This window comes from Pinus tabuliformis, chromosome 1_1 (genome assembly GCF_031772625.1).
Source record: "Pinus tabuliformis cultivar Carrire ecotype Pingquan chromosome 1_1, CPIR1, whole genome shotgun sequence".
NCBI classification, from domain to species: domain Eukaryota; kingdom Viridiplantae; phylum Streptophyta; class Pinopsida; order Pinales; family Pinaceae; genus Pinus; species Pinus tabuliformis.
In genome coordinates, this window is record NC_142297.1 from 200,546,173 (window position 1) to 200,554,710 (window position 8,538).

Consider the following 8,538-nt stretch of genomic DNA (forward strand, 5'->3'; position numbering starts at 1 on the left):
CCATGATCAAGGTTCTAGTAGTGTCGTTGTTAATGTGGTTTTGGAGCAGAGGGGAGGAACCAAACCGTGCAGCAAGTCGGAAACCCTGCTCCATTCCGCGAGAAAAAGAGTTGACAATGAATGAGTTAAAAATCCTACAAGACAACCGTAATTTAGTGGTGAACGTTGCGAATTTGAAAGAAATGTAAGACATGAATGAAAGTTAGAGCTAGCTAGAGGGTTGCCTTGCCTTTGCTGTTGTCAGACATAGATTGCAGACATGAACATGATTCCAGTGGCGTCATTGTTAATTTGGTTGTGAAGCAGAGGAGAAGAATGAAACTCTGTCATAGGTCACAAACTCAGCTGGGCTCTAGGAGCAAAAGAGTTGAGAATGAATTAGTTTGAGGCGGTTACCCTAGTGGTAAGCAAGTGGAGACTGGGGCAAGGATTTAGGAGATTGCTAGATGTAAGGGCACGATGAATTGAACATAATAAAAATACTATGCGGATTTGAGAATCACGATAAGTGGAAAAAAAATAATGGCAGTTCAATTGAACTTGCAATTTAACATCTGATATTTGTCATTTCACATTCAACATTTGTCATAATAATGCTTTTTTGAAAAAAATGTTTTTTTTGCCGGTAATGTTATTTTACAAGCAAGGTTAGTTGAAATAAATGTTATTTAATATTTTTTTTTTTTTAAATGATATTAGTTTTGCAATGTTATTTTTTTAAATTATGTTATTTCTTTTTAAATAATGTAATTTTTTTATTATGTTAATTTTTTTAAATAATGTTTTTTTTTGTTAAATAATGTTTTATTTTTTTAATAATGTTTTTTATTTTAAGTTTTCATGAAACATATTTTTAGCATGTTTAATATCATAATTTGCATGTTTAATAAGATAAGTATTTTTAAAGATTTTATCCTTTGCAATGTAACATACAATATTTACTTTGCTTTAAGGAAAGTTGTTGATTTTGTCATGGATCCAAGTGTTTGGAAGTTTCTGCCATTTGAGATTGTAGAGATTATATTTCATTGGATTCCTTTATTGGCGTTGATAAAATTTTGGTTGGTTTGTAAAGAATGGAGTGTTCTATTGGAAAACCTAATTTTTCTTGTTGCTTGCAATCAATGTGCCAACAAAGAATTTGGATTTATTTCTTTGCCAGTTGATATTGAGCATAACTGCTTTGTTGGATCTTACCTTAATGATAAAGGACACATATCTTTGTTGATTTTTCCTTTTCTTCATTCTAGATACAAAATTCAATGTATAGTTGTTTCGATGTATGTGTTCAATGTGCTTGGAAGTTCTTTACATTCTAAGAATTATTTCATAGTAAGCCATTTTACAAAGGCCTTTAGAAATCTTGAAGGTCTTAGTGTTGGAGAGTGGGGATTCTTTTCTTTATTGGAGAAATTTAGTCCATGGAAATATGATTGGGTTATGCTAAAACATGTGTGCAAAAATATGGAATCACATTTTTTTATCTGCACCAGTGTAGACATGGTTTGGAGAAGGATGGAACCTCCTTTTGGTGGTGTAACATCGCCAAAGGAGAGTATCTTTCATTAAGGAAATTTATTCTAGCTTTATTTAGACAAATATTATGACGATTATCTTTCCTATGGTCACACCATCTATTGGTTGGATCTTATAAGAAACGAGTGGGGTTTTTCATTTGTTTCTATCGTTGACATACAAAGTATGTCATTAGGATTGTATGTGAACCAACTGCTTTGTTTTGTAAACAATGGTTCTACTTTTGTTTGTTCACTTGAAGAGATAAACAATTTTAATTTGGCCAATCTTCAAATGGAGGAAGCTTAGACTATTTTGAAGATAACTAGGGGTTTAGCTGGAGATTGCTTGGTACCATCTCAATGGATATAAATAGTAAATGCCCAGGCTACCTACTTTTTCATGTAGTTGAGGGGAAAGTGCTTATGTTGCGTTGCATAATAGTGAAATTAATGCTATATGATTTACATATTGGATTACGCATAATAAAAATTGTTGATGGTGTCTCTCTTAGAAAGACCTGGGTTCCATGTGCAATTGGTTGAGGGTTTCAATGATGTTATTGAAAATGGAATGTTTTCTTACCTTTTCCAAATACTGGTTCTATTGCTAATATACCACTACTTCCTATGGATATCATAATTTAGCCTTTGAGGCTTCAAGATGTTTTTTTGCTAGACATTGTTGCAGATGTCATGTTTGTCAAATATTTCCAAACATATTTTGAAGATGATTGTAATACGGATTTGATCTGTTTATTGAGAATACTGGTGTTGATCTGCTATTTTGGATGTCAAACAATGCACTTGTGTCAAATTTTATTATCTATCTGTGGATTGTATAGAGTCTTTTGATACTGGTTATATGAAATCACACAATTGATGGTTCTTAGTGTATTGTGATATTTGAAATACTGTTTATTTATTTATATCTTTGTGATTTTAAAGGCTGATTGTTAGTATTTTAACTTATTTAGTATAAGAATGCAATTGCTGTATAAAGTTAGTGAATATTAAGACTTGAACTTGTTCAAGATGTCAGATGAGATATAGGATTGAAAATGGGAATTACAAAATAATAATAATTTTTTGTAGAAATGTTAAGAGAAGGAACAAGAAAGCGTACTTCTAAAAAACCTCGTTCTCTCGGTTCACATGAAAGAGCGAATGAATATCACTACCAATCATTGCCAACAAAATAAGGATGTGATAAATGCGTGTAGAAGAGCTGTGTATCAACAAAAGAAAAGAACTTCAATAAATCATCAACATGATGAAATCGTTAATCGTAAGTATGGGAACATGAGTAGTATCATGGGAAGAACATTTGTTTCAAATGTTCATTTTCGTGGATGTTGAAGATGTTCAAATTTTTTCAATACACCAATTTTTTCTAATAATAGTCTTCTTTGGGAACATTGTTTTTACAAAGAGAGTGTTCATTCAAGCGAGAACCAAGGGTCCTATGCAAACAACGCAATAAATGGAATATTGGAAGATGAGCACAATGATGCCAATGAACAATTTTCAACATATGGTTTATTTGGTGATCGTAATATGCTTGTTAAGATGGTTGAGAATTTGGAAGATTATGTTGGAAATGTGGGGTGGACATTCCTTGCAACAATGATAGTGAATATCGTCAGCCCTTTGGGATTTGTTCGCACTCAGTCTCTTAGAACAGAACAAGTGTTTCAAGTATTTTTTATTTTCATAGGATTTAGACATTTGAATGGAAGAAAAATGTTCCAATAAATATTGGGCTAGAAATAGAGTCAATGAATACAATATTTATCTGTTGCTCAAGTTTAACCTTGACCATTTAACTTTCAAACTTCAATGTTATAGTTCTGATCTGCAATCTCGACACCCCAGAAAGTTCCTGCAAAAAAAAAAAAAAATTCTCCACTTTTGCCCAAGAAAGTGCTTTGATACCACTTGTTATAAATCTGATATGAAGATATATGATAATAGAAATAGACCCAAGAATAACAAAATCTGAATAGATAGAAATGATTCACTTTATTGATCAAACCCTTAAGGTAGGGCAACACCATACATTCACTCCTTAAGGAAGGAGAGCACTCCACAAGCCATATGCTTGTTCATACAATATTTCTTGACATCTCTCAATGGGAGTCTCTAGCCTTTATATAGGCCTCATACTATAATACCATCGATCATTACCATGGTTCCCTCATACCATCTGTCTAATACCATGGGCCCATTACATTATTACTAACTACTTGTGGTGCTTTACATGATACGGGTTAACCACCTTATTTATTACTATGGTCCATCCCATTATTATTACATTATTCCCTTGGGTACCTCCCTTTGTACCCCATATTATCCCCCTTAGGTATATTACATTTAATAAATCGTGAGAACGATGAACTCTTTAACTGCAACTATGAAAAGTTGGGTGTTTTGCGGAAATAACATTTCATTGAAATGTTTGTTTCCCTCGAGGTTGTGCATCTTCTAATTTTTCATGTTTTGCAAATATTGTTGATATTAATCTTCTTTCAGAACGTTGTGTTTCCATAGAGATCCTCCATGGAAGTGGAAACCGTCAGTGCTGTAGAAATGATGGAAGAGATGTAAGAATGCAAAATAGGCACAATGATGGCATCCAACAATTAGCAACATCAGATGTTTTTGCTAATAGTAGTATGCTTGTTGGGATGGTTGATAATTTGTGATGTTTTGTTGTGAATGTGGGAACAAGCGTTTCTCAACGCAACTCTATAGACAATATTGTTATTGCTACAAAATCTATGCATACTCCGACTCTTTGGAGAAGACAAGTGCTTCAAGTGGATTTATTTTTGTAGGATTTGTACATTTCAATATATATTTTGTAATTATTGAATGCATCTTATACTATATGTTTTTTTACAGAAAAATATTCTAGTGAGTAATGGTGGAGAAATAAATTCACAACCAAGGCAACCTTTTTCGGTTCGACAAGTTCATCTCAAAGGGTGCAATTGGCAAGAAAATGTATATGTTTTCTTTTTTCAACTTACTGTTCGCTTGATAAATTTAACTTGCCTTTTTTAATATGTGTCATTTTAACATTATGATTAATAGCTTATGTAAGTAGAATGAGCTCAATTGCAACCAATATAGAAGAATGGATTCCCATAATGTTTTGGAAAGAAATGTTCAAGTCAATGTTACAATGCTCAAGTCAATGTTTGTTTCACATCATCCTCAATTTGGATCACTATTTGCCAGAGAAAATGGAAGCGTTCGCCATAATTTTTGTAGAGATATGATTGAGGTGCATAAAAAATTTTGGTGCAAGATTGATCATGTTGGACATTACGTTCAACACTCCTATGTGTTTTGCAACATGGAATAACCACTTCTAGTGGATCCTAACTCTGGCGATTGTGGCCGACACTAAAATTTGCGGGTTTTGGTTTAATGACAATTGTGTTTCCAACAATTGGTATTAGAGCTTGGTTCCTTCAATAACAACTTAACCATTGGAAGGTAGATCTTATAGCATAGAGATGGGAAAATCGAAGAAGCAAGTTGCCAAGAATTCCAAGGAAGCAAAAGAAGGTCTAGATACAATACATATGAAGAAAATCAATATTATGCACCAACTCCCGAATTTGATGAAGATAATTATTGTGTATGGGAATCTAGAATGAAAGTCCATTTGCAAGATCATGATGTATGGTAATTTGTTGTTTTTGGAGATACATATATTGAAGAAGCTAAAAGGTACAATATGAAATCCATGAATGTCATTTTTAATGTTTCAACGAATCTTGTAAAAGCAAATGTTGGTAAATTCTCAATGACCAAACTTCTTTGGGAAAGGCTCCAGAATATCTACTCAAAGAAGCATGCAGGTCAAGATATTGATGTTGAAAATCATGCGGATCCTGATATCAAGGAATCAAATAATGATGATAGTGAAGAAGTTGAAGAAATGAGTAAGATCGAATTTTAAAATAAAGTGGTCAGAATTATAAAAGAACTCTAGAGTGAAAGGGAAAGGGCAACTTTTATGGAAGCAAAATTGGAAATAGCAAAAGAATGTGCTGAAAAAATCAATGAGAAAAATTAAGAATCTAAGAAAATCATTAGCAGTCTTAGAGTACATTTGGAAGAAGACAAAAAGGTCAAAAAATAATAATGGAAGAATATAGAGACAAAAAATCACACACTCAAGAAAGAAGTCGATCAACAACAACATGAGCTTGATGTAGTCTTTGTAGATATTAGCAGACTTAGGAAACAAGTACAAGAAGCAGAAATTGAAAGGAAAGACGTGGCAACCCAATTAAAGGAATCTATTCAAAGGCATGAAATTGAAATTGATCAAAATAAAAAAGGACTAGTTACAACTATTGCAGAAATAGATAGGCTTAGGAAGAAAATGGAAGGTAGAAGCAATAGATACAAGTTCTCAACAAAGAAGCAAAAAATGTCACTCTTCTAAAGCTACACATAGTAGAAGAAAAAAGAAGAAAATTTTTGAAAAGCTGATTTCAAGAAGACCTTGCTCAAAAGTAAGAAGAAAATGACACAACCCTTAATGAAGTCAACAAGATCAAGGATTGTCAAAAGGAACATTTGGAGGTTAGTGATAGGAAAGATCAAGAATTGGCTCAATTGAAGATAACGATAGAAGAAGCAAGTAAAGCTCCATGTGATGAAGGTACAAACTCCACATCTTTGCAAAATCATATCGAAAATAAGATTGAACCAAAGAAGAATGTTGCAACTACGAAGGATAATTCCAAAGCAGTCAAAGACAAGGACAAAAGACTACACCGTCTCCAAAGAAGAATGGATCATCCAAACAAGATAACTCATCCATATGCGTTCGTGCATCTAATGATTATTGTTTTTCATAGACTAACTTTGGGGATATGGCTAGGGATTGTAAAGTTGTTGACAGGTACAATTATCAAGGATCATCACCTCCAAATGAATCATCCAAGTACACATATTCATTTGATGATTATTGCTTGTTATTACTAGCTAGGGACATATGGTTATGGATTGTGAAGTATTTGGCAGGTACCATTATCATCCGCAAAAAACCTAGAAGCAAGTTTGCAGGATCACGAGACAGGTTACAAGATGACTTTGTTAGTAGGAAGTACGTGCCATATGGGCCAAACATTAAATGTTTTAAATGCCATAACTATGGACATATAACTTATGATTGCAGATATTAGATGGAATCGCTTATGGACAATATTGAATGCTTCAAGTGTCATAACTATGGGCATGGCATGGCTCAATATTGCAGGTACAAGAAGATCTAGAAAAGGAAAAAGGTACAAGAAGAAGATCAATAAGATAAGAAGGTCTTAGCAGTTATTCCTTCAGGGTTCGTAAAAGCAAAAGTTCTGAGGAATTAGTAGTTGCTTCAAATGATGACACGCATCAAGATGGTCTGTTGGGTGACACATTATTTTGAAAGATATGGCTAGTCGACTCTTGAATTATGAGGAAGGGGAGTCTATGCAGCAGTGTGTGGAACATGTATACCATTGACAGATAAACAACATTGACAAAATGGCAGCTTTATGACAGATGTGTCAAATTAATAACAAGAATAGGTGAAGAAGATCAATTAAAGGATTACAAGTCCATATGGATCACCACTAATAGAGGAAGGCTTCTCGTCAAGGGGATCACATGCAGGTTGCAGGTCCACAGGGATCGTCATTAACATATTATTACAAGAAGTATTCTCAACATGAGGAGCACAAGTAAATGATAAGTCCACATGACACAAACATATTGTCATGGGGAGTCATCCCTCACCATTGATGTTAAAGGGGGAGAGAAATCATGAGAAGGAGATGGAAGCATGAAGTCAAGGGGAACTATTCTTGTAGATGAAGTATGTGTGTTGCCATCAATGTCAAAGGGAGATATTGTTGGATGGTTTTGTCATTGATGTTAACCCATGGAGTTGACTGGGTTTGAATTTGAATGAAAAAAATAGTCATTGATATCAATTTGTTAATGAACGCTTCTTAGTAATTATCAGATTACATAAATTTGGTAGCCATACTATTGGGTGGTTGAAAACCCAAGTCCTAGGGTTTGGGTTCCCTAGACTAAGGATGTACCACAACTTTGTCGAGGGATTGTAAAGATTCAAAACATAAAATTTGACCATGAGAACCATGTCATTGGATTCTCCTCATTGAGATCTTTCTGGTGGTATGTGGTACACCACATAAGTCCTCATGATTTAAGAGATAATTGCGTTTAAAGATGATGGCCCTAGTCTTTGGGCTAAAACCCCAAGGGTAGTGGCATGATACCTTATTCACCTATGGTTGTCAATATATTACAGTGATTCTTGGTGCAACATCGACACAATCTCATTGTGTATAAGTTTAATAACTTCAAGAACCAAAGACAATAAACCAATCATTGACCTTACAACCAGGTAGGACCATATGCATTAAGCCAATCATTGAGTTCAAACTTTAAATAGGATTCTTAAGGGTTACTATTATTTATTAATTCTTAAAGGGTGCTTATTGATTTTTTACATAACATTAATTTAGGAAGGATATTTAACATCACAAACCCCTTACACAAATCTATATTCCTTCACTAAAGGGTAAGACTTCTTGATTAGGATTTACGATAACAAATAAAATTTATTAAATAAATTTAAAAACTTTAAGAAGTAGATTAATCTTCAAATATATCCAAATTTATACCTTCTTGAAGCCCCTCTTAAGGATCCCATTTCATGCAAGATTGATCCTATAAAAGAGACTTAATGTACCCTCAAAACCACAACAATTCAACGAATGATTTTGTAAGAAGTTCTCTGAAATTCTCAACTGTCTAAGATGTTCTAAGTTTTTTGGCCTATTGAGGAAATTTGAGAATTCAATTTCTTTGTGGTTTGATCAAACTTTATTCCAAGTATTCCTCCTCCACTTGAAATTCAAGGTAAGTGTTTATGATTACTTGATTGAATTTTGTTTGGCATTTATTTTCTTGAAAAAACCTTGTG